The sequence below is a fragment of the Lissotriton vulgaris genome, chromosome 1_1, assembly GCF_964263255.1.
Source record: "Lissotriton vulgaris chromosome 1_1, aLisVul1.2, whole genome shotgun sequence".
NCBI lineage: Eukaryota > Metazoa > Chordata > Amphibia > Caudata > Salamandridae > Lissotriton > Lissotriton vulgaris.
In genome coordinates, this window is record NC_141685.1 from 257,118,738 (window position 1) to 257,144,059 (window position 25,322).

A 25,322-nucleotide genomic window follows, 5' to 3' on the forward strand; every position below is an offset into this window, starting at 1 on the left:
ATGCTGTGTTTGCGTCACAAAAGTGTTGAAATCGGCGCAAAATCTTTTTTTCACATTTTACTTTCCAGCGGCGCTGCAAATAATGTGAAAGTAATGCAAAGCAGCTTGCAGCCAGTGGCCGTATCATGTGCGGAGCATGGGCGTTCCCAGGCAACCACTCAAGGTTTCTGCAAATCTACTCTACTTTCGGCCATGCAAGCACCATTATAAAAGTAAAAAAAGATTCACAAACATACTTATTTCAATCACACCACCAGGGATCAATCAGAACACTACTTGAGAGTATCTGGAACATGGTTTCTGGTTCACATTGCAGTGAACTAACACTTCGTTTCTCAACCTTGAACAACTTGCCATCCTGGTACACAATGAACAGAAGGCATGCCCATTTCCTCAGAACGCTCAGCACAGCGGGGGAATTAGCCCGCGTGTGAGCGCCGCACGTGTCATGAGGAGCTCTGCTCGTCATGAGCACAGCGCCACCGTGCCTCATGACGAGCTGAGCTCGTCATGAGCACGGAAGGAGTTAATACACACAATAAATCTTTTTCTAGCTAACGTAAATCATGATAATAAACCTGCAATGGAAAGAGAAAACATGCTGGTGAAACAAAAGCATTTCCACTGAGGGCTGAAGTCAGGTATACTTTAGCTAAGTATTTAATGTGCACTTTCAAATACATGCAAACTTTTATCTTTAAAATAATTGAAAAATGTGAGTAAAAGAATACATCTTTACATATGCAAATAGATCTTGAAGGGTAAATGTAAAACATGAAAAATGAAATACGTCTTCTTATTTAAACTGAATAATGCACACACGTATATAAATCACTAGTTTCTACAGTTAAAACATTTCATTTATGCATTTAAATGGTTCACACACGTGAATAAAGTCAAAGCACACAGTGACTATAATGTAAGTGCAGTATATAAGTGCAGTATATAATGACATCTCTATGATCTGTAAGGGTGGAGCCATATTACGCTGCTCTACCACATTAGTCATTCTTTCTCACTTTGAATAAGTTGGTTCCATGGTGTAATGGTTAGCACTCTGGACTTTGAATCCAGCAATCCGAGTTCAAATCTCGGTGGGACCTTTTCCCTTTTGAAGTGATTATCCAAATTTAGTTTTTTTAACTTTCGAGAGACAACTTTTTGATTTACCTGAAAACACAGAGGTGAGCTTTGCATATTTAAATATATCACTTAATAAGGGCAATTATACTGATGTTGTTTCAAAGACAGTCGTCCCTTATCCCTTCACATGCGGTTGCTTTTATATTGTTGCTTTGGTTTTTTTTTTTATTTCACAGTTTCATGCTGAATTATCATTGCCTAACTCTTTTTCCATTTTAGCTCCCACGTAGTTTTTGGATTTGGCCATCCATGCCATGCTGTATGAAAAAAGATCATTTTTTGTTACAGCCTCGATCCTGTACATCGCCCATCATGCGGGCAAACATAAGCAAAGAGAAAGGGAACAGGAAAAGTGAGATGAAATCAATCAATCAATCACTCAGTACATTTATAGAGCGCACTACTCACTCGTGAGGGTCTCAAGGCGCTGAAGGGAGGGGGGGGGTGCTGCTACTGCTTGAATAGCCAGGTCTTGAGGTGTTTTTTGAAGGTGAGGTGGTCCTGGGTCAGTCGTAGGTTGGCGAGGAGGGAGTTCCACGTCTTGGCAGCCAGGTAGGAGAATGATCTTCCTCCGGTGGTGGTTCTGCGAATCCGTGGGACGGTGGCCAGGGCGAGGCTAGCGGAGCGGAGCTTGCGGGTTGGCGTGTAGAACGTGAGGCGGCTGTTAAGATATTCGGGGCCCATGTGGTGGAGAGCTTTGTGTGCGTGGGTGAGGAGCCTGAATGTGATCCTCTTGACGGGGAGCCAGTGCAGGTCTCTCAGGTGGGCAGAGATGTGGCTGTGGCGAGGGATGTTGAGGATGAGTCGTGCGGATGCGTTCTGTATGCGCTGGAGTCTTTTCTGCAGTTTGGCTGTGGCTTCAGCGTAGAGGGCGTTCCCGTAGTCAAGTCGGCTGGTGACGAGGGCCTGGATGACCGCCTTTCTGGTTCCGGTGGGGATCCACCAGAAGATCTTTCGGAGCATGCGCAGGGTGTTAAAGCATGAGGATGAGACAGCGTTGACTAGCTTGGTCATCGTGAGGGAGGAGTCAGGATGAATCCCAGGTTGCGTGCGTGGTTCGTGGGTGTCGGTGCGTTCCCAGCGCTGTTGGCCACCAGGAGTCGTCCCAGGCGGATGGGGATGGTCCGAAGATGAAGACCTCCATCTTGTCTGAGCTCAGTTTCAGACGGCTGAGCTTCATCCATTCTGCGACGTCTCTCATTCCTTCCTGGAGGCTGATTCTGGCGGTGGCAGGGTCTTTGGTGAGGGAGAGTATCAGCTAGGTGTCGTCGGCGTAGGTGATGATGTTGAGGTTGTGTTTACGTGCGATGGCGAAGAGGGGGGGTCATGTAGCTATTGAAGAGGGTAGGGCTGAGCGAGGAACCTTGGGGTATGCCACAGATGATCTCGGTGGCCGCGGAGCGGAAGGGGGGGAGGCGGACTCGCTGGGTTCTGTCGGAGAGGAACGAGGTGATCCAGTCCAGGGCTTTTCTTTGGATCCCAGTGTTATGGAGGCGGGTTATTAGGGTGCGATGGCAGACGGTATCGAAGGCGGCTGAGAGGTCTAGGAGGATGAGGGCGACAGTTTCCCCGTTGTCGAGCAGGGTCCTGATGTCGTCGGTGGCTGCGATGAGGGCTGTCTCAGTGCTGTGGTTGGTATGAAATCCAGACTGGGATGGGTCGAGGGAGCCGTTTGTCTCGAGGAATGCAGTCAGCTGTTTATTGACGGTCTTCTCGATGAATTTTGTAGGGAAGGGGAGAAGAGAGATGGAACGGAAGAATGCAGATAAATGCAACAAAAAAAAGCGAAACGTCACTAAAGTAGATCCATGGCTTTTCACAAGTAAATTCAAATTCAAATTCAAAAAGCTTTATTCGATTTTATCAAGAAAATCATAAAAGCGTACAAGTACAATTTATGCACAAGAATTAAAAGACAATTTTTTTTTAAAAACTCACTTGAGCAAAGTTACCAAATAGTTAAAACATATCTCTAAAATTTAAAATCTACAAGCAATCATTGGACAAAGGGCCTCGTATTCCACTGGTCGATATTGACGTGTACTACTTAACACATTGAATTTCTAAATTTCATCACTGACTTCAAAAAGCAAGAAACAGCAAAGATAACATCCACATCTTCTAAGAGCAATAATTTCAAATATGCAGGTTTACATGTTCTTATCCCCCAGCGCTTAAGTAGGGGTAGAAGGAATAGTTTCCTGGGGCTGGTATACAGATCACAAAAGAACATGATGTGAATATTGCTTTGTGTTGAATGGTCGTCACATGGACATATTAATTTCAGCGAGGTCCAATCATTCTGTTTCGGTAGAGTGACCATGCGGAAGAAAATCCCTAGGCGCAGCCTAGTCAGAAGCATGCAAGGATAGGGTGCTATTTCGATCCTAAAATAAGATTGTAAGCCTTCAGTAGGGGTAATTTGCTGATAGCTTAGGATTGTACCTTTAAGTTTCTCTATGTCCCATCTTGCACTTTCCAGGTGTGTAATTAGTGATTTTTTAAGGGCCGGCCTAGTCATGCTTTGTAAAGTCTCTGGATCATCGTAAAATTCAGGGTGTCCAATGTTAGAGAACATCGTTTGTACATGTCGCAGCCATTTGACTTTTGCTGCACCATCCAGAACCATGCAGTCTTTAATGAGGTTTCTGTTCAATTTACACTCCTCTGTAGTCCAAATCTTGTGCCAAAGCAAACAGGGTGATATTTTTATGATGTCACTAAGGTATTTAACACCAGTCTCAATGTGAGTCATAAAAGTCGACGTAGTTTTTGACACGCCCAGTAGGTGACAAATGAAAATGTTCTCACAAGTTTGTAAAGAGGACCCATTCTCAAAGCCCCAGAGACCTGCGCCATATGTAGCCGTGGCTATGCACTTTGCCCGGTAGATCTGTATCATTTCTCGAATGGGTTTACCCCCAATTTTACCTGCAAAGGTTCGTAGGGCACCTATGGCATGACTGAAAGCGAGATCCATGGCTTTTCACAAGTAGTGCTTTAGCACTCCACTGTGGATATATGATGTTACAACGCGTCCTTTTACAACGCATACCACGACCACGGATCCATTACAACGCAGGTCATGTTACAATGGATCCCTTTACAACGCAATTCACTACAACGCAGGTACTATTACAACGCAATACCATTACATCGTAAGTATAATTACAGGTAAGTAAATAAAATTAATATTTAAAGTAAATAATTATAAATGTATTATTAATTTAAATTATTTATAATTAAAAAATAAAACATATATTAATACAATTAATTTTAATTTTTTAAATTGTAAATATATATTAAAAATAACCCTGTACCCCAAAACCCAAACCCATCCCTAAAACCTAAAAATACCCCTGTACCCTAAAACCCAAACCTAGCCCTACAACCTAAAAATACCCCTGTACCCCAAAACCCAAATCCATCCCTAAAACCTAAAAATACCCCTGTACCCCAAAACCCAAACCTAGCCCTAAAACCTAAAAATACCCCTGTACCCCAAAACCCAAATCTAGCCCTAAAACCTAAAAATACCCCTGTACCCCAAAACCCAAACCCAGCCCTAAAACCTAAAAATACCCCTGTACCCCAAAACCCAAACCCAGCCCTAAAACCTAAAAATACCCCTGTACCCCAAAACCCAAACCCAGCCCTAAAACCTAAAAATACCCCTGTACCCCAAAACCCAAACCCAGCCCTAAAACCTAAAAATACCCCTGTACCCCAAAACCCAAACCCAGCCCTTAAACCTAAAAATACCCCTGTACCCCAAAACCCAAACCCAGCCTTTAAACCTAAAAATACCCCTGTACCCCAAAACCCCAAAAAAGATAAACTTACCTATAATTATACTTACGATGTAATGGTATTGCGTTGTAATAGTACCTGCGTTGTTGTGAATAGCGCTGTAAAAGGAGCCGTTGTAACATGACCTGCGTTGTAAAAAATCCGTGGTCATGGAATCCGTTGTAAAAAATCCGTGGTAACAGTTGTACACCCTCCAGTGTATCAGAAGATGTTCCTCTCAGAAACTGAAGAGGTCCGCTAGATGACTTCAACAGTGATGGGATTACCTTCTGAAATATTTACAGCTTCCATTAGCTTCTCTACACATAGCAACTTTGAAAGGAGTTGCATTTATAATGAAAGCTCTAGCCCTTCCTACCAGGTGTGGCATTTTGTATGTTGTGAGTGAGTGCTCAGCCTTATCAACAAATATGTGACTCTCATTTGCAATGAGTGGGACACAAGCTTGCTGGATATGAGAAGTTAAGAATCTGGAGCGGTATACTGGGCCCGAACACGTAATCTCGAAGTCAAGTCGTCAAAGATTTTTCCCCATTTCTCGTATGGACCTTTGTTAGTTGACACGAAGCATTGAAAGGGAGAAAAATCAACACTATGGGGCATATTACCAACGTTTAGCGATATTTATAGCTAACTATGCTTAGCAATGAATTTTTTACCGCTAAGCATTGCCGGAAATTATCGCAGAGATAACTTGCTATTAGCAAGGTTTATCTCAGAAGTGATAAAAATCCTCACGCTAACTGCCAATTGAGAGATTATCGCTGGAAAACCAACGATAATCTCTCGAAGTTTGGCGTTAGCTTGGTGATAGGGGCTCACAAACTTAGCCATGATATCCACCTTCCATAGGATATCATGGCTAAGTCAAGAAAATACCAGGTGTAAAAAAAGCAGTGCTAACCGCGGTTAGCGCTGCTTTTTTTTATCACTAACAGGGTTAGCGAAATCCTTGATAATAGGAGAAATGTCGCTTAACAACATTTCTCCTAATACTTTTCTCTGGAACGCCCCCTTTGCATCTCATTAATTTGCGTGTTAGCACCCTGTTGCTGATAGGGAGATAACTTTATCTCCGCTTTCTTGGCTTTTAAAGCCAAAAAAGCAGAGATAAATCCCTTGATAATATGCCCCAATATTTCTAACTTGTGGAGCCAATGTGACCTCACAATAACAATAGTTATCACTGAATATGGTTTAAGAGTTTTATTTTGGTCTGCCAATCAATCCAGTATATATCCAAAGCAAAAATAAGTTCAGTAATGCAGCAATGCAAAAGGTAAGATGAAAAATCAAGTAGGTTAAGGGGCAACAAAATGACACATGGAACTGCAATAATCACAATTGTATAAACACAGAGGAAAGCAAATAGGTTTTCCTTAAATAAACTTATGTTGGACTTAGTCCGAATTTGCAGGGTCATCCATGAACTTTTGCCTTCCTCCTGGCCTTTTTTCTGATATGGTGTTGGTGGTTTTAGGACTTTGGGCACTGTTACACTGCTGTCCAATCTAAAGTGCATTTGCTCTCTGTGGTAAACATGGTAAGATTGGGCTACACCTCTTTGGAATATTTAATTTACCTGGCAGTCCCCTGTAAAGTGGTATCTCAGATACCCAGGGCCAGTAAATTAAATGCTACAGGTGGGCTTGCAGCGCTGATTGCGCCACCCACCACAGTAGCCTTTCAAACATGAATCAGGCCTCTGCCATTGCAGGGCCTGTGCGCGCAGTGTTACTGCAGCTGTGACGTTGCACCTAAAGTGTGTGCCACGTTTGTGAACCCCCTTTTTACTGCATGTCAGTCACCCCTAACGTAGGCCCTAGCTAGCCTTATGGGCAGGGTGCATTGTAGGTAAAATGTAGGACATGTACCTTAAGTGAGTGAAATTGCCTGGTAGTGAAAAACAGCCATGTTGGTGTCTCACTGCTGTGAGGCTGCCCCCTCATAGGAATGCATTGGAGATTCCCTGATAAGTGTTACAGTAGTAATTCCTGATATGAATGGAGCAGCGTGGTCAAGTTTGGTATGTTTGGAATAGTAATAATAAATTCTACGCAATGGTGTGCGCAGATTTATTATCACTATTTTAGAAATGCCACTTTTAGAAGTTGGCATTTCTGTGTGCTATGGGTCTGCCTGCCTGATGTGTATTGCATGTCTGTCTCTGGAGTGACAGGGGCTGGTGAGGTGTATGTGGCTGCAGGGATGACAGGGTGAGTCAGCGCTAGGCTAAATAGGAGATCTGCATTTGGAGTAGTGGGAGGAGTAATCCCCTGACCCTGAATGGGTCTGTGCCTCCCTAGGTGAATGCTGGCTCCGCCCCCCTGTGGAGTGTCTGATGACCGAGCCCCCACCTGACAAGGGGGAAGAGGAGCCCTGTAAACAGAGTGTTCCAATACCCCCCAGAACCAGTTGAAACTGGTCCCCCCCAAGCCCTGTGCCAGGGCAGAACAAAGAAGAAATGTGGGATAAGTACAAGGGCTGTGACCCCATGTTGGTGTGCTTTTTGCTCATTGGGCCAGAACCTACCCCACCTGTGGTGTTCATTTAAAAGCGGGAGCCCATCCGAATTTGCCAGGAGATGGAGGAGCCGCCGCTGAGATCGCAGGGAGCGAAAGTCAGGCGCCTCTGCTGACTGTGGGCGTGGCAACAATAGGAGGTGCCAGAAGGAGGGCGGGAGCCTACTCCGCCTCCATCAGCAGAAGTTCCTGTGTACCGGCAAAGTGAAGGAGGAGCCATGTGGGCTCCCCAGACGCCAGGGAACGGAGACCGGAGCCTCGCGGGCTCCCCGCCAAAGTTCTGCTGGGAGACTGCATCCCAGATAGTGAAGCCCCGAGAGGAAAGGCCCAACAGCCAAAGAAGATGCAGAGGAGCCCCGGTGAATGGGGCTCGACTTGGTTTGTGGCAGTGCATGTTCTACATAAGGAGAGCACCGGGTAGGAGGGGCTCCCGCTGACCTGTAGTGGCACCATTTGTCTGCTCTTACCAGCTGCACTGCAAGAGCTTGGGCAGCTGCTACGAGAGGGGCACTTTTGCTTAAGGAGTCCCAGAGAGGCTTAAAGGGCAGTTGTGACAGGCCTCATTTCCCCAGCTGCACCTCAGTAGAGCGGGCAGCTGCAACACGTGGCAGTTTCCTTTCTTAAGGAGCAAGGAGGAGTGAGACACCTTCTGCACGCCAGTGCATGACGGACAGTGGTTTTGCTGCAAGGCAGCCAGAAGGCCAGTGAAAGGACCTACGTTCACGCACTGACATTTTGGACAAAGGGCATTGAGCCCCAGAGAAAGGCCAGTTGGCCTGGGGTCAGGTTTGGCCATTTTGCATTCTGGTGGGGGCTCAAAGAGGATAAATGCACCGTGTAGAGTTAATGTGGTGCATTACTAATGTGATGCCTATTGCATAATGCAGCTGCGGCGACCTATGAAGCAGGAAGTCATGGGAACTAGTCGGCGCTGAGCGATCCGGCACCGTAGGTGGCAGTGTACTCAGCTGTTGCAGAGCTAGTGTTAATGTTAATGTTAATGACAATTTATAGAGCGCACTGCTGCCTATGGGCGTCCTGGCGCTATGTGAGATGTCCCCCTAGAGGATGATAGTGTTATTGCCTTGAGCTTTATGAGTTGAACAACCAGGTTTTTAGGGCTTTTCTAAAAGCGAGCAGCTCTGCTGTGCCTCTAAGAGAGAGTGGAAGGGCGTTCCAAGCCTTGGCGGCGCCTACAAAAAAGCCCCTACTACCCCAATTGGCTTTTTTTGCCAATGGAATGCAGATCAATTTAGCTTCTGAGGCACGCAGAGATCTTGGCATACCAATTGGTATTTTGGATCAGATGTTTTGGACCTGTTGAGTATAGTGATTTGAGTTATGCATAGGGCCTTGAACAAAACTTGCTTCTTAATTGGCAACCAGTATAGCTTTTTTATATCCGCCGAGATAGATTCATATTTTGGACTGCCCGCCAGTAGTCTGGCTGCCGCATTCTGTAGGAGTTTTAATTTCCTTAGGAGACATTCTTGCACGTTGACATATAGGCCATTGCAATAGTCCAGCCTGGACATAGCTAAGACCGTAATTACTGTCTTCTGACTGTCTGTGGGGAGATAGGCTAGTATTTTTTTAACATGATTATAAAATGTATGCGGTTGTTGAGACAACAGAGTTTACTTGGTCTTTGTGGGTCAGTTTGTTATCAATTATAAACCCTAGGTTTTTCACTTTTCTGACCGGTGTTGGAAGGGGGCCAAGAGAATCTGGCCACCATGCTCTGGTCCAGAATTGAGGGTTGTTTCCAAACAGAATCACTTTCGTTTTAGCAGAATTGAGTTTCAAACAATGCTGGGCCATCCAGCCACCCACTGCTGTCATACAATCGTGAAAACGGGTTTCCTTGGGGAGCATAGAGACTACTATCTGGGTGTCATCGGTGTATGAGGTCAGCTTGAGTCCAAAGGAACCAATAAGGGGAGCGAGCTGGGAAACATAAACATTGAAGAGGGTGGGGCTCATGGATGAACCCTGCGGCACCCCACAGGGGAGGGAGAATGACATTGCAGAGAAGTTGCCAAGCGTAACTGTCTGCACTCTGTCTGTTAGAAAAGATTCAATCAATTTCCAAGCTTTGCCTGTGACACCAATCTCGTGCAGCCGGTCCATCAGCAACTTATGATGGACCATGTCAAATGCAGCTGAAAGTTCCAACATAATCAGGGCTCCGTTTCCTCCCTGATCCAGGGTGGCTCTTATTTCTTTGGTAGATTTAATGAGAGCCGACTCAGTACTTTGGTTACCTCTGAAACCATACTGTGAGGAATCAAGTTTATGTTCTTCCTCTAGAAAGCAACTAAGTTGGGTGTTTATTAGTTTTTCTGTTATTTTTGTGGGGATCGGTAGTCTGGAGATTGGCCTAAAATTGTTGGGGTCCATGGGGCCAAGTTTAGGCTTTTTGAGCAAGGGAAGAATTGATGCTGCCTTCCAGGCTTTTGGAAAGTAGCCCTCTGAGAATATCATATTGATGACTTTTGTCAGGATCGGTGTAACTGATTCGAGTACCAACTTCAGTATGGAGGGGGGACAGGGGTCTGTTGGGGATCCTGATTTAACTTCATCTGCTACTGTAGTGGGTGTAAAGTTACCGAGTTAGGGCGTGATGTTCCCAAGTTCAACCTCATTGGCCGTCGTTATTTGAGGGATGAGGTTAGAGTCAACTGTAAATGTATCATAGATATCCTCCACTTTTTTTGAGGAAGAAGTTGGCTATCTTATCGCGCAGTTCTAGGCTAGCTATGACTGGATTTGACGGGGGATGGGCCAGGGCTGTAACGGTTTTAAATAGTTCTTTGGTGGAATTCTTTGCAGACTGTATTTTCTATATGAAGAAGTCTTGTTTAGTTTTGTGTACTAATTTCTTGTAATCTACTAAACAGAGTTTATATTTATTTTTTTCCACTGCATTGTACTCCCTCCTCCATTTCCTTTCTTGGTGTTTGCAGAGAAGGTTACTTTCTCTTAGGTCGTGTGAGTACCACGGAGAGCCTGGCCGTTCCCTATAGTTTTTAAAGGTTTTTATTGGTGCAAGTTTATTGGTCGCTCCTTCTAACCAGGTAGAGTAGGCCCCAGTTGCCTCGTCTAAGTCTCCTGGTAGCATAGGAGCTGTAGCGACAAGTTGTTTTTGCAGTTCATTTGCATTTATTCTGCTCCAAGATCTGGTGGTTATTTGTTTCAGTCTTGGTCTCCAGGTATCTAGAGCTGATGATTATACCTAACACACTACCTTGTGGTCTGACCAGATGACCGGGAGCGTGTTTGTGAACCTCAGATGGCTGTTATTAGAGAAGATGCCATCGAGTGTATGTCCAGCTAGGTGTGTGGTCTCAGTAACCAGTTGATGTAGATCTAGCTAATTTATTAGGTCTTAAGACAGACTTAAGACAAACTTAAGGCAAAATCCAAACTTCTGTGAATACCAAAAGTAGTAAGTTCATTTTGTGAATACCAAAAGTAGTAAATGCATTCTGTGAATGCCAAAATAGTAGTAAGTTTAGGATTGAGTCTTAAGTTCATTCTGTGAATCAGGCCCCTAGACTTTAGGCCTGCAATATTCAAAACAAGATGTTACAAATACTGTCTTCAGTTTTTCCCTTTGCATCCTTCAAGCTTATTCTAGGTGCAGTGACAGTGCCAGCTTTAGAAGAAGTTATTAGGCTATTATCTGGACTATGAGCAAGAGGGGCAGCTGGGTTTGGAATATTATCTATGTGGACCTCAGCCGTGCTTATCCGGGAAGAATGGATGTGATTCCTATGATCGTCAACTAGGACACGCTCTGAGGCTGATGCTACAATTGTCATGAAATTTGTGTGGGCTGGGTCAGTTACTCCCTGAACTAATGATCTTGTATTTATGGTAGCCACCCTACTCTGCAGGTTCAGTCCATGGGTAGTCAAGGAGAGTCAACCCACCTGCTCTAAGTGGGAAAGGAGGTCGTAGCGATTTTGGCCTGGAACGTTAGACAATGGGAGTTGATTCGTTAAATACTCCTTGCCAGATGGATGCAAACAATTGTAATGGGGGTTGATAGAAGAAACCAATGGGAACCATGTTAATGTTGCGCAAAGAGGTAGAGAAAGTTCCAACCCTGGACAAAATGTGCTGTACCAATTCTATCGACTTAAAGGTCCAGATCACACAGTCCCCTGGCATATTCTTCCGTCCCTTCCCTAACCAGGTGACTCTTCTGGCCATTTTAAATCTGTCTGAAGTCTGTCTTAAGTGTGTCTTAAGTTGTAAGTAGTAAGCTCATTCTGTGAATGCCAAAAGTAGTAAGTGCATTCTGTGAATACCAAAATAGTAGTAAGTTTAGGATTGAGTCTTAAGTTCATTCTGTGAATCGGGCCCAAAGATTGTGAACCCACAGTGGACAGAGTTTGCACTTGGGTTCAATGTTTTATGTATACAGGAAACATGGGTGCTAAAGGCGATCCATATCAATGGCTTTCAGACCTTTCATTTGCCCGCAGTTCAATCACTGCATGGGAGAGCAAAGGGGGGGGTGGGGTTGTGTATCTATGTAGCATATCATTTAAACCTGGGGAATATCGTAACATTGATTGCTGATAGTTTTTTTCAAATAATAGGGGCAGATTTAGACAGAACAACTGGCATAGTGATAGTGAATTTTTATAATAATGCTCCCTGAGAAGAGCAGGCAGGAGTGTTGGGGGTCATATCCCTCCATATCACTAATATCCAGACAGCCTCCTCTAAAGACCTTTTTAAATAATTTGGGGTGGAGATTTTAATATTAATCTATGTCAATACTGGGATTCTGGGGTCTGCGGCTTCGGATATAACAAATATACTAGTTTTCCCCATTTAAATCATTCTGGCTCTGGCAAGATCATAAATGATATAATTTTTACAGGTGACATGAGTTTTGCAAATATCTTATGTAATACATTGGTTCCATTTAGTCCAACGTTCAATGGATGGGGACTGTCCTCCACTGTTGACTTTATCTTGATTTCGTCTAGATATGCTTCTAGAGTATTAAGCTTTCAAACCAATGACATCTCTCTCAGTAATCATTTCCCGCAGAGTATCGGAGTCAAGGTTGACCGTTGACTAGTTAAAGGGAAGGTCCCTTCTACTTACTGCGTTAAGGAGGTTACACTGTCCAGATAAAATGGCTATGCGTTGAGCTGGAAAAAAATAGATCCAGACATATTTTTAAGTAAGGTGATACCCAATTGTAGCGATGCTATAAAAAAATGTTTAGGAGACGCCCATTCTGCGTTGGATATAGTGGAGAGGTTTTCTGTTCCATCAGAATTTATTGGTAATACCCTTCATGTTAACTTAAGTAAGAAAATCCCCCTAAAAGAAAGGATGGTTCGATTCTAGTTGTTCTAAAGCCCTCTCTAATATAAACTCGTCCTCCATAGAAAGGTGTAAAACTATGAAGAAATAAAAGAAGCCAGAAGGACATATAGATATGCAGTAAAAGCGAGAAAAAAATGTTTAAAGGAAGATGCTTGGAATGCCCTGCGAGCAGCATCAGAAATGAAAGATTCTTCAGCGTTTTGGAAAGCGGTTAATGCTCCCTTTCTAGTTGACGCAGGGTGGGCAAGCATAGAGATAGCGGTCACTAGCGACGAATGGGTTGACCACTTTTCTAAATTGTACTCTATACCCAGCCCTGAACTAAGTAATAGCGACTTGGTGGGGGACAGTGAAGAACCCCAGAGTGCAAATCTCCATTACTGGATCTTAATAAAATTAAGGAGGCAATTGCATTGAGTAAGAGTGGTAAGACCCCAGGGCAGATGGTATTCCAGTGGACCTTTTTAAACATGACATAGACTTCTTGGGACCGATTTTAACACAAGTTATTAATACTTGCATTTCAATCAGCCTCATCCCTACCTGGAGCAAATCGATTCTGGTCCCTATTTTTAAGAAGGGGCATAGACACAACCCAGCGTGTTATCGGCCCATTTCACTCCTAGACTCCACGGCTAAAAACATCGGAAGAGTACTCCTTTCTAGATTACAGGACTGGGCAAATGACCAATCCATCATTAGTAACACACAATGCAGGTTTTGCAAGGGCCTGGGTACGATAGATCAGTGCCCAAATTTAGAGTTTTACCAAGGCCAAAAGGGGCCATCTCTACCTGGCATTTGTGGACTTGTCAGCGGCTTTTGATTGCGTCATCCATAACAAACTTTGGACGATTCTGGAGAACATGGGAATGGAACCACCCTTAATGAGACAGTTATATATCGAGGGCCAGGGCCAGGGTGCAATTCGGCATAGGGGATGAGTGCACCGACTCATTCACTGTGGGAAGAGGAGTTAGACAGGGTTGCGTCCTGGTACCCTTCCTATTTACCTTGTATATTAACAACTTAGACCTGATTCTGAGAGAGGAGTGCCAGGACCTCCCAGGGGTAGGGAAACGTCCAATCCCTGTGCTTATGTATGCTGACAACACGGTGCTCATGGCCCGCACCCCAAATAGTCTCCAGAAGGTTTTATTTAGTTTCGCAAATTTCATGTCCAATTTGGGTCTCACAGCCAATACATCCAAAACATTCATTTTAAATTGTGGCTTGGGGAGCAGAAAGTGTTGCCGGTTCTACTTAGAAAAGAATCGCCTGGCATGTGCGAACACTTTCTCATACTTGGGGGTCCAATTTGACTGTACTGGTACATGTATGTGGACATTCCTGGGTACCTTTTAAGCAAATTGCAGATTGTTCAAAACTCTGCCGCTAGTCTCCTGCTCGGCTTGTCTAAAAGGTGTAGTGTGCGTGCGCATTTGCGCTCCCTGCACTGGCCCCCTGTGGAAGCTCAAATTCAATTTCAAATGCTTTCCATTGCTCATAGGGCCCTTCATGGCAGGGGCCCGAGCTATCTTCAGAAAAGATTTGTCTTTTACACTCCAGCTAGACAGCTGCGATCCTCTTCTCAACTTTTGTTGCAGACCCCCAGATTCAATCGTCACAGGTTGGGCGGTTGTTCACTTGTCAGGAATGCTTTACCTCTGGCGCTATGGAGCATTCAGGACCATGTGATCTTTAAAAAAAAGCTTAAAACGTTCCTCTTTTAGATGACCCTCTGGTACCTTTTTGCCTTTACCTTTGCACGCGCCCAGACACTCTTTCGAGTAGCCTAGCGCAATACAAATTCATTTAACATAACATGGACACAGGCTGTTAATCTTAGGAGATTGTTATTTTCAAAGTCACCAGCAGCTTTGACTAATTTTGGCTGAAAATTGGGTTGACGCCCCCTCCCCCCCCAGAATAACTTCAAATTTATAAAGCTAAATGTGTCACAATAGCGACCTATGGAGCGGGCATATGTGGCCATGCAGATGTGTCAACTTTGCAGAGGGCCGAAAACAGATTCCTTAGATATGTGCTCGCTGTACCAGATAGTGTCTCCACTTTCAATTGTCACTCGGAATTGGGTCTACCGCACTTAGAGAATGTTATTGGCATTCAACCAATCCTCGTCTGGCATCACATTTGGACTACAGAGCAGACCACCCTAAATCGCCAAATGATCACTGACTGCTGTGGGCTAGATGGGGTACCACACATAGGATGGCTGAAGTATGTTAAGAATTTCTGTGTAAATTAGGCCATCAGGAATACTTTGACAACCCCATCACTATGACTAAAGTAGATAAGAAAGTTTTTTAACTTAGTTGTTTGCAATATCTTGAAAGTATCAGAATAAATACAGAGATCCAACAAATCTCAGTTCTTGCCCACCAAAACACTCTAATTACTTTTAAGATGCAGCCGTATTTAATTTACGTAACTTCTGACTTTGAAAGATTTTTATTAACACACTTTAGGAAGGGTATTATCCATAGATTATTAAGCTTTCCAGCAATCAATGATTGGTCCAGGCAGTTGTCTAACTGCCCATGTGACGACATTTCACCGCAATCCACCAAGCATACGTTATTTTTTTTTGCAAATTGTATACAGTACAGAGGAAAAGGTGGATACTTCCGGTGCTTAGAACACTAGGTTTAAGACAATGCTGTCCTGCTTTTATAGTCATACAATCCCTGGGGGAAGAGCTTGTAATCCTATCAGTTACGTCGTTTTTAAAGTCTGTTTTTAACTGTAGAAAGACTAGCCTCATGTAATCATTTGCATTGTATAATTCATTTTGTAATGCTGTGGTTTTATTCTTATTTACTGATGGTGTCATTCTTACCACTTGTGCTTTGTGATGGGCACAGTGTATGTGTGATTATGATTCTAATGTGTTTTGGATAGTACAAAGGCTATTTGTTATATAACCTTGTGTGGAGTCTCTTTTGTGGTGTGCCTAGTGTGTTGCTGCTGTGTGTGTGTGTGTTGCGCAAACACTTTTACACATTGCCTCCGGGATAAGCCTGACTGCTCGTGCCAAGCTACCAGGGGGTGAGCAGGGTTTATCTTCAGCGTGGTACTCCTTTGGCCTGACTAGAGTGGGGGTTTCTGACTGGCTTAGGCGCATGCCCTAGCCAACCAGAAATCCCATTTCTAACAACTTAGTAAAGGGCGTTTCTCTTCTCTAAACATAAATCAAATATAGGGTCATCTATCAACAGTCTCTAAAACAGGAGCACAGAAGAAAAGGTCAGCATGATTAAACTTCAGTAAAAGTCCGAAAATAAAAGGAAATAAGGGGAGATTTACTAAATTTTACGCCATGATTGAGTCACAAGCTATGCAGATTGGTGCAAAATCTTTTTTTCATGATTTGTTTTCCAGCCCTAAACTTGTTAACGCTGGAAATAATGTGATAGTAATGCAAATTACTTAGCGCTCAGGGGGCGTACCATCGGTGGATTATGGGTGTTCCCAAGCAACCACCCAAGGTTTCTCACGCTAAACCCAATTTACTAAATAAAGTAGACTGGGTTTAGCATCAGAAAACTGCGCCCTATCAAAGTGGGCGCAAGGAAGGACAAATGTTTTCATTTCTGCTTCCTTTTCCGACTTTGCATGTGTGCTGCACTGCACAGCAAGCAACAAAGATGGAAGACGTTTAAAGTGAGTCTTAGCATAGCATTTTGAATTGGAAAGGAACCCTTCCAGTAATAAACCTATGCTAGATTCATGGAGACACCCTTGCACCCTCGTGCAAAGGTGTCTCTGTGGCGCATGGCAGCTGATTTCAGCAAAGGCACTAGGGAGAGGGGAGGAGAGTGCCTTATTTCAGTAAATTAGGTGCTCTACTCCGCTCTGCTTTTCACACAGCGAAGCACAGCATTTACGGCAGCTGCACTGCGCTGTGTGAAAAAAGAAAATCTCCCCTAAACTGTTTAGCATAATGCTTCACACTTGCAAGAATAGGACATGCAGAGAGGTTTGTACCTCTCTAAATCCAAATCTCCTCTACCTTCAGCTATGCAAACAATATATAAATAAATCTTTCTCTAGCTAACGTAAATAAAGATAATAAGCCTGAAAGGTAAAGAGAAAACATGCAGACGAAGCAAAAGCTTTTCAACTGAGGCCTGTAGTCAAGCATACTTTAGTTAAGTATTTAATGTGCACTTTCAAATCCAAGCAAACTTTTAACTTTAAAATAACTGCAAAATGTGATGAAAATAATACATGTTTACATATGCAAATAGATCTTGAAGATGTACATGTAAAACATGAATAAAAAAATACATGTTCATGTTTAAATTAAATAATAATGCACATGCAAATATAAATCACTACTTTCTACAGTGAATATATTTCATTGATTCATTTAATTGGTTTGCACACGTGAATAAAGTCACAGCACACAGTAAATATAATGTAAGTGCAGTATATAAGTACATGTCTGTGATCTGTAAGGGTGGAGCCAAATTAGAGAGCTCCACCACATAAGTCATCCTTTCCAACTGCAGATTTGTTGATTCCATGGTTTAATGGTTAGCACTCTGGACTTGGAATCCAGCGATCCGATTTCAAATCTCGGTGGAACCTGTCACTTTTGCAAGTGGTGACATTCATTTAGTTTTAATAAGGGTAAATATACTATTGTTGTTTCAAAGACAGTCGTCCCGTATCCCATTGCATGTGGTTGCTGTTATATTGCTGTTTTGCTTTTTTATTTCACAGCTTCCTGCTGAATTATCATTGCTCTACTCTTTTTCCATTTTAGCTCCCACTTAATTTTTTTATTTGGACATCCATGCCTTACTGCATGAAAAAATATCCTTTTTAGACAGCCCTTGATGCTGTACACCTCCTATCATGCCGGCAAACATCAGCAAAGTTTAACATAAAGGAGGACAAGAAAAGAGACAAATTAATTGAAAAAAGAAATACACATAAATGTTAAGTGATTGAAAAAATAGCAAAATGTACCTAAAGTAAAGTTATGGCTTCCAAAATCAGTGGATTAAAACTTCAGTGTATCCGTATCTGGCCTCCCCTGCGCAGTCGCTGCAACGGGTGCTCCACATTTTTCAAATTTTCGGCGCCCACTCTGGGTATCAGATAAACTGGTCTAAGTCCCAGATGTATGCGCTACGGGGTTCCCCCTGGCGAGTCCTCGGGGCTTCAATATCCCGGTGGCCCCTCGGGGTTTCCGATACATGGGCATTTTTGTCACTCATGACCCCGACCTCTTTTCGAACACAACTTATTCGGACCTCTCCAGTGCTTTAAATCCGACGTTGTGCATTAGCGCTCTCTCCCTCTCACTATTCTTGGACGTGCGTCCCAGTTCAAAATGTTAGCACTCCCACGCTTTCTCTATGCCCTACAGAATACCCCTATCCCGTTCCCAGATTCTTATTTTTCCCAAATTGACAGGGTATTGCGGGGCCTGCTATGGGAGGGCCATACGCCGTGCATCGCAATAAACAAGCTCACCATGGGCTCGTATGATGGGGGCATCGGTTTACCGGATCTCAGACTATATCACCAAGCGTCCCAGTTGCTAGTAGTCAATCGCTGGGTGTTTGAACCTCATGATGAGCCCAATTTCCGCACGGATCATTGGCTCCTGGAACGGGGCGGTTACAACAGAGCACTCTTCGCCAACCCCCACAAACTTAACTTAACCGGCCCCACAGTGCGCACGGTCGAGATTTGGCATGAAGTTACCAGAAAATTAGGTTAGCGCTGGTGCCTGACAAAGGCGCTTGTCCAGGGTTATACAAGTGGGATTTAATCAGTATTTCCATGGTTAGGGACATCTGGGTCAAGGGGAGATTAGCATCGTTTCCGGAGCTCCAAGCAAATATCAGCTGACTCCATCGGAGACGTTCAGGTACCTGCAGATTCATCATGCGGTGTCCTCCCCCTGCCAAGGGATAGTCCTCTCCCCGACTCATCCCCTCTGGAAGACCGCCTGTAGTTGGATCCCATGGACTGTAAGGCCATCTCACTCACCTACAAGAAGTAGGTCAACAATCGCCTGACCCAATGTTGAAACTTGGAGAGGGGTGGGAGAGAGATTTAGGAGAGATGGAGGATGACATTTGGCAGCACGCTCTAGCTTCACCACGAGAAATAGCTATCCCCATGCACATGCGACTTCTCCAACTCAAGATCCTCCACCGAGCATATTTTGTTGCAAAACTCCTGTTCAGGCTTGGCAGACACCCCGTTCCACTCTGTCTCCGGCATTGCAATCAGGAGGATACTTTTCTTCACATTTTATGGGACTGCCCACATATTCAGGTCTACTGGGTGACAATCGCTTGTCAACTTGAGAGGGCGGGAGGCAAATCCCTGGAGTTATCTCCCCAACTCTGCTTACTCAATATTTGGGGGCGTTCGCTCACACATGCTGAACTGACATGGGCCTCCATGGGCTTCATTATAGCCAAGCGGAATATCGCACAACACTAGGGGGAGGCGACGGTCCCGTGCCTGGTTGACTGTGCAAAAATCATGGATACCGCCATGGTGGCTGAAAAATCCGTATTCAAAGGATGAGGTTGCCCCAAGAAAAGGCACCAGAAGTGGAGGAAATGAAATAAGTACAGAGGGGACATCTGCATCTCCCCACCAGAGGAATTCCGGAGAGAGAGAGAGACGAACGCTGATGGCCCAGTTGATGGCGGAGGAGCTGGCTTCTCCCCCTTAGGAGTGGCGTTCTTGATCTCTTCATTCCCCGCACCCTGTTGCTATTTGTTTATCTTTTATGCACACTCTGGTCTCTTAATATTGCCTGGGAAATGTATAATGAGTATTGCTCTTCGTGACCCCCACTCCATCACGGGGTGAACGGCACTAGGATAATGCATGTATGTACTGGAGGGGGTATTTCTTACAGTGACTTTCCCCTGTATGTAGCGGACGTTGGTTGGTGTTAAAATGCAATAAAAAGTAAAAAAAAAAGAAAACTTCAGTGTATCCAAAGACATTCTTCCTATAGATGTCTTCATCTTTAAACTGAATAAAAATGCACACGTGTATATAAATCACTAGTTTCTACAGTCAATACATTTCATTGATGCCTTTAAATGGTTAACACATGTGAATAAAGTTACAGCATACAGTGAATATAATGTAAGTGCAGTATATAATTAAACCTCTGCGATGTGTAAGGGTGGAGCCAAATGACGCTGCTCCACCACACAAGTAATCCTGTTCAACTGTAGATCATCTGGTTCCATGGTGTAATGGTTAGCACTCTGGACTTTGAATCCAGCGATCCGAGTTCAAATCTCGGTGGAACCTTTCCCTTTTGGGAGTGGTGACATTCATTTAGTATTTCAAAGTTTCAATAGACAACTTTTCGGTTTTACCTGAATATATGGAGGTGAGATTTGCATAATGAAATATATCACTTAATAAGGGTAAACATACTTATGTTGTTTCAAATACAGTCATCCCATATCCCTTCACATGTGGTTGCTGTTATATTGCTGCTTTGCCTTTTTATTTCACAGTTTCATGCTGAATTATCATTGCTTACTCTATTTCCATTTTATCTCCCACTTAGTTTTTGTATTTGGCCTTGCCTTGCTGCATGAAAATGTATCCTTTTTAGACAGCCCTCGATCCTGTACACCACCCGTCATGCTGGCAAACCTCAGCAAAGTTTAACATAAAGGAGGTGAAGAAAAGGGACACAAATTAATTGAAAAAAAAATACACATAAATGTGAAGTGATTGAAAAAATAGCAAAATGTCACTAAAGTAAAGTTATGGCTTCCAAAATCAGTGGATTAAAACTTCAGTGTATCCGTATCTGGCCTCCCCTGCGCGGTCGCTGCAACGGGTGCGCCACATTTTTCACATTTTCAGCGCCCAGTCTGGGTAACAGATAAACTGGTCTAAGTCCCAGATGTATGCGCTACGGAGTTCCCCCTGGCGAGTCCTCGCGGCTTCAATATCCCGGTGGCCCCTCGGGGTTTCCGATACATGGGCATTTTTGTCACTCCTGACCCGACCTCTTTTCGAACACAACTTACTCGGACCTCTCCAGTGCTTCAAATCCGACGTTGTGCATTGGCGCTCTCTCCCTCTCACTATTCTTGGACGTGCGTCCCTGTTCAAAATGTTAGCACTCCTGCGCTTTCTCTATGCCCTACAGAATACCCCTATCCCGTTCCCAGATTAGTATTTTTACCTAATTGACAGGGTATTGCGGGGACTGCTATGGGAGGGCCGTACGCCGCCCATCGCAATGAACAAGCTCACCATGGGCTCGTACGATGGGGGCATCGGTTTACCGGATCTCAGACTATATCACCAGGCGTCCCAGTTGGTAGTAGTCAATCGCTGGGTGTTTGAGCCTCATGATGAGCCCAATTTCCGCACGGATCATTGGCTCCTGGGACGGGGCGGTTACAACAGAGCACTCTACGCCAACCCCAACAAGCTTAACTTAACAGGCCCCACGGTGCGCACGGTCGAGATTTGGCATGAAGTTACCAGAAAATTAGGATGCCGCGGGTGCCTGACGAAGGCGCAAGTCCAGGGTTTTACAAGTGGGATTTAATCGGTATTTCTATGGTTAGGGACATCTGGGTCAAGGGGAGATTAGTACCGGACTTTGGTTGGTGTTAAAATGCAATAAAAAGTTAAAAAAGAAAAAAACTTCAGTGTATCTAAAGACATTCCTCCTATAGATGTCTTCATCTTTAAACTGAATAAAAATGCACACGCGTATATAAATCACTAGTTTCTACAGTGAATACATTTCATTTTTTTTTTTTAAATATTTTTATTGAAAAAAACAAAGAAATGTTACTGGCACACATATAACACAGAATACAAGTATAATTAATACATATAATAAACCAAGGTTACTTATCAAGAAAAACAATATAATACTACACATAGCCTTTGATAAAACAGGAGAAAAAATAGCAGAGAAAAAAAAAAGAAACCATTGATAAAATTAATAATACATCAAACTACATTTGCATTTGACCTTTCCTTCCAACGATATACCGGTTCCCAAATTTTCCTTCCCCACCTTTTTACCCTTTTACCTTTCTTTCCAAATATACCTTTTTCGAGGTTAAACGTCCCCAGTAATAAAGCAATCCACTGCTGTATTCCCGGGGGTAGGGGATCCAACCAAACTCTTGCAATCAACAACCTGAGAACCGCCATGGCTACAAATAAAAATTCACTATGGTCACCTTCGCAACCCCTAAATCCTAACATAATAACTGTCGGTGTTAGAGTCATGTTTAAAGCAAGTGTATGGGCCATAAAATCCTCAATACCCTTTAATAAAGGCCTCAATTTAGAACAGAGTGCAAAAATATGGATACTATCTGCGGCCAGAGCATTACATCGCCAACAATTAATCCCTGTAGTTGCAACCCACTGTGCTATGCGGTCTGGCGTATGATAAAGTTGATACAGCGTTTTGAAATGTTGTGATTGTAGTGGGGCAAAATAAAAGGCTGAACAACCTAAATCCAAGGACTGCAGAAAAGTCTCACTCAATATCCCTAATTTCCCAGCCCATTTGTTGCCAAATCTGTCGGTATCATCCTTCTTCGTTACAGCCAGCTGGGCATAAAAATATCAAATGGGGCACACCCCGCTTTGCTCTATTGCTTCCATGATGTTACTTATATTGAAACCTCCTGCACCCCCTTTTTTCCTAACAAAAAAAACTCCTAACCTGCAGATACTTAAAAAAACAATATCTTGCTATATTAAATTTAGCCAACAAGTCTGAAAATTGAAGTATATTTCCGTCTAAATCTAGCATATCTCCTATTTTTTTGATACCTTTTCTGTCCCAATCTGCCATAATAGTATCACAAAAAATTAAAGGGGGTAGGGACTTATTCCTATACAGTCTAGTATACCTATTAAATCTCCCTAAACCAAAATTTTTAGCAACAGCAGTCCACACATTATACGCTGAGGCAACTGTCTTGAAACGTGTACGTTTGTAATATGATGAATCTGTACAATTTAAGAAAGCATTTACTGAATCTTCGCCCAAAACAATTGAATAAATCATAGTTGAGACAGCTTTGACTTTCAAGTCCTCTTCATTTGCTCCGATTAACCCTTGAATATATTGCAATACCGATGACCAATAGTAAAGCCTAAAATCAGGAACCCCCCAACCTCCCCTATCCCTTGGCAAAGTCATAAACTTATATGCCCGTCTTGTCTTCCCATAGGACCAAATGAATTTATTAAGAATCGACTCCAACTTATTAAACCAAATTGACTCAAACAAAAGAGGGATTGTACGAAAGAAATAAAGGAATTTAGGAAGTATAAGCATTTTAATAATGTTGGTCCGACCCACTAGGGTAAGCCTAAGATTATTTATCCTCATCAGATCCAACCTTACTTTACTCAATAAGGGCGCAATGTTACGTTCAACTACTGTCCCCAAGTTGGGAGAAATTTCAACCCCAAGATAGATTGCTGCCGAGATCACTCGTGGATCATTACATTGGGTTTCTATGTTTTTAATAATCTGTGTTTTGGCGCTATTAAGCTTATAGCCAGAAATATTGCCAAAATTTAAGGCCTCTTGTTCAATCTTGCCTATTGCCATTACAGGATCGGGTGTAATTATCGCCACATCGTCAGCGTATGCCAACACTTTAACTACTATCTCATTTACACACATAGGGGGAATACTAGGATTAAGATCAAGATTGCGTAAATACGGATCCATATACAATGCAAACAAAAGAGGAGAGCTAGGACAACCTTGCCTTGTTTCTCTTTTAATCTGCACCGCCGTTGTTAATTCCCGATTGATTTTAATTCTAGCCGTTGGATCCCTATAAAGAACCTGAATCGCTCTTATAAAATTATCACCAAACCCAAAAGTTCTCATTAGCTCCCACAGATATGCCCAAGCGGCCCTGTCGAAAGCCTTCTCGGCGTCTAAAAATAAAGCCGCGACAGGGCCGCCTGAAACCTCCATGGCATCAAAACAGGTGATCACCGTCCTAACATGTTCTGTAGTCCCTTTCCCTGGGATGAATCCATGTTGAACTGGGGTGACTAGTTTTTCTATGACAGATGACAACCTTGTAGCCAGAATTTTGGAATAGAGCTTCACATCAGCATTCATTAATGCGATAGGTCTATATGACCCTGGAATCGTGGCGGGTTTACCTTTTTTCAGGATGACTATAATTTCAGTCTCGCCCCATGATTTTGGGATTGAAATTTCTCTCTGGGCTTCAATAAGTGTATCCAGCAACTCCACTCTAAGAACTGATATAAAGGTTTTATAGAATTCGATCGGTAACAAATCTGGTCCAGCAGCCTTTGAGGATGGGAGATCTGATAAAGCTAGTGTCAACTCTTCTAGTGTTATAGTAGCATCGAGTATAGTTTTTTCCTCCAAATCTAGTTTTTTAAGTTGAATATTTCCCAAATAATCCTTAATTTTGTCAATATCTACCGCAGTCTCCCTGTCATATAGTCCAGAATAAAACTTCCAAAATACATTCCTTATTCCAACAGAGTCAGAGATCAAGTTGCCTAGGTCATCAACTATGTTTTTAATGTCCCCTGCATTCACTTTTTGTCTGGTCCTGACAGCAAGAATGTGACCAACCCGCTCACTAAACTCACAAGCCTGCTCCTTCTTAGTTAGATAAGTAGCTGCCGTCTTGTTAGTGATTCTTTCCGCTATTTCCGCTTTTAAAACCATAATCTCTAGCAATTGCTGATCCAAAGAGAGCCCCCTCATAATTAGTCTACTTAACTCAGCCTCAGCATTCAAAAGGGAGTTAACTTGTTGATCGAACATTTCTCTTTCTTTTTTCCGTCTATATGTTGAGAAACTAATTGTCTCTCCCCTGACACCTGCTTTGAAGGCATCCCATATGTAGCCACTACTAGTGCTCCCCACATTGTTATGCCAAAACTCGCTGATCCATTTTTCCATATGTTTACAATAACCCTCATCTTATAGCAGAGCTCGTTCAAATGTCCAACTATGGGTTTTCCTACGTAGCCCATTCAAACTAAGTGACAATAGCAATGGGTTGTGGTCAGAAACCAAACGAGGTAACTTCTTAATCTGTGTATTAGAAATCAAAACATTGGAAATTAAAAAATAATCCAGCCTTACTGTTATATTGTGAGGAGCAGAGAAAAACGTATCACCATCTATCTGCGGGTACAGATTGGCCCAAACATCTGAAAGAGCATTATGCATGGCCATATCTACTATCGCCCTATGGCACCTTTTCTTCCTCCCTCTATAAGAATGGCTCAGTTGTAGCTCAATATTTGCCGGTCGACTGATATTAAAATCTCTACAACAAACAATTGGCTCCAGCCAAGTTGAAAGTTCATCATCCAGAAATTGGAATATATCTGGGTCATCGCACGTTGAGCCGTAGACTGAAACCAGTGTGAACCTAGCACCTCTGAAGCCTATTTCTG

The 25,322-nt window shown here is 43.3% G+C and overlaps 2 non-coding genes across 2 annotated transcripts; both read left to right on the top strand.

The window, feature by feature from the left end:
• The first annotated feature begins 1,031 nt into the window (after nt 1-1,031).
• On the top strand, nt 1,032-1,103 carry TRNAQ-UUG (transfer RNA glutamine (anticodon UUG)). The gene has a single exon. It is a non-coding gene; the product is annotated as a tRNA-Gln (tRNA).
• An 18,981-nt stretch (nt 1,104-20,084) lies between these two features.
• TRNAQ-UUG (transfer RNA glutamine (anticodon UUG)) lies at nt 20,085-20,156 on the top strand. Its single transcript has one exon. It is a non-coding gene; the product is annotated as a tRNA-Gln (tRNA).
• The last annotated feature ends 5,166 nt before the right edge of the window (nt 20,157-25,322 follow it).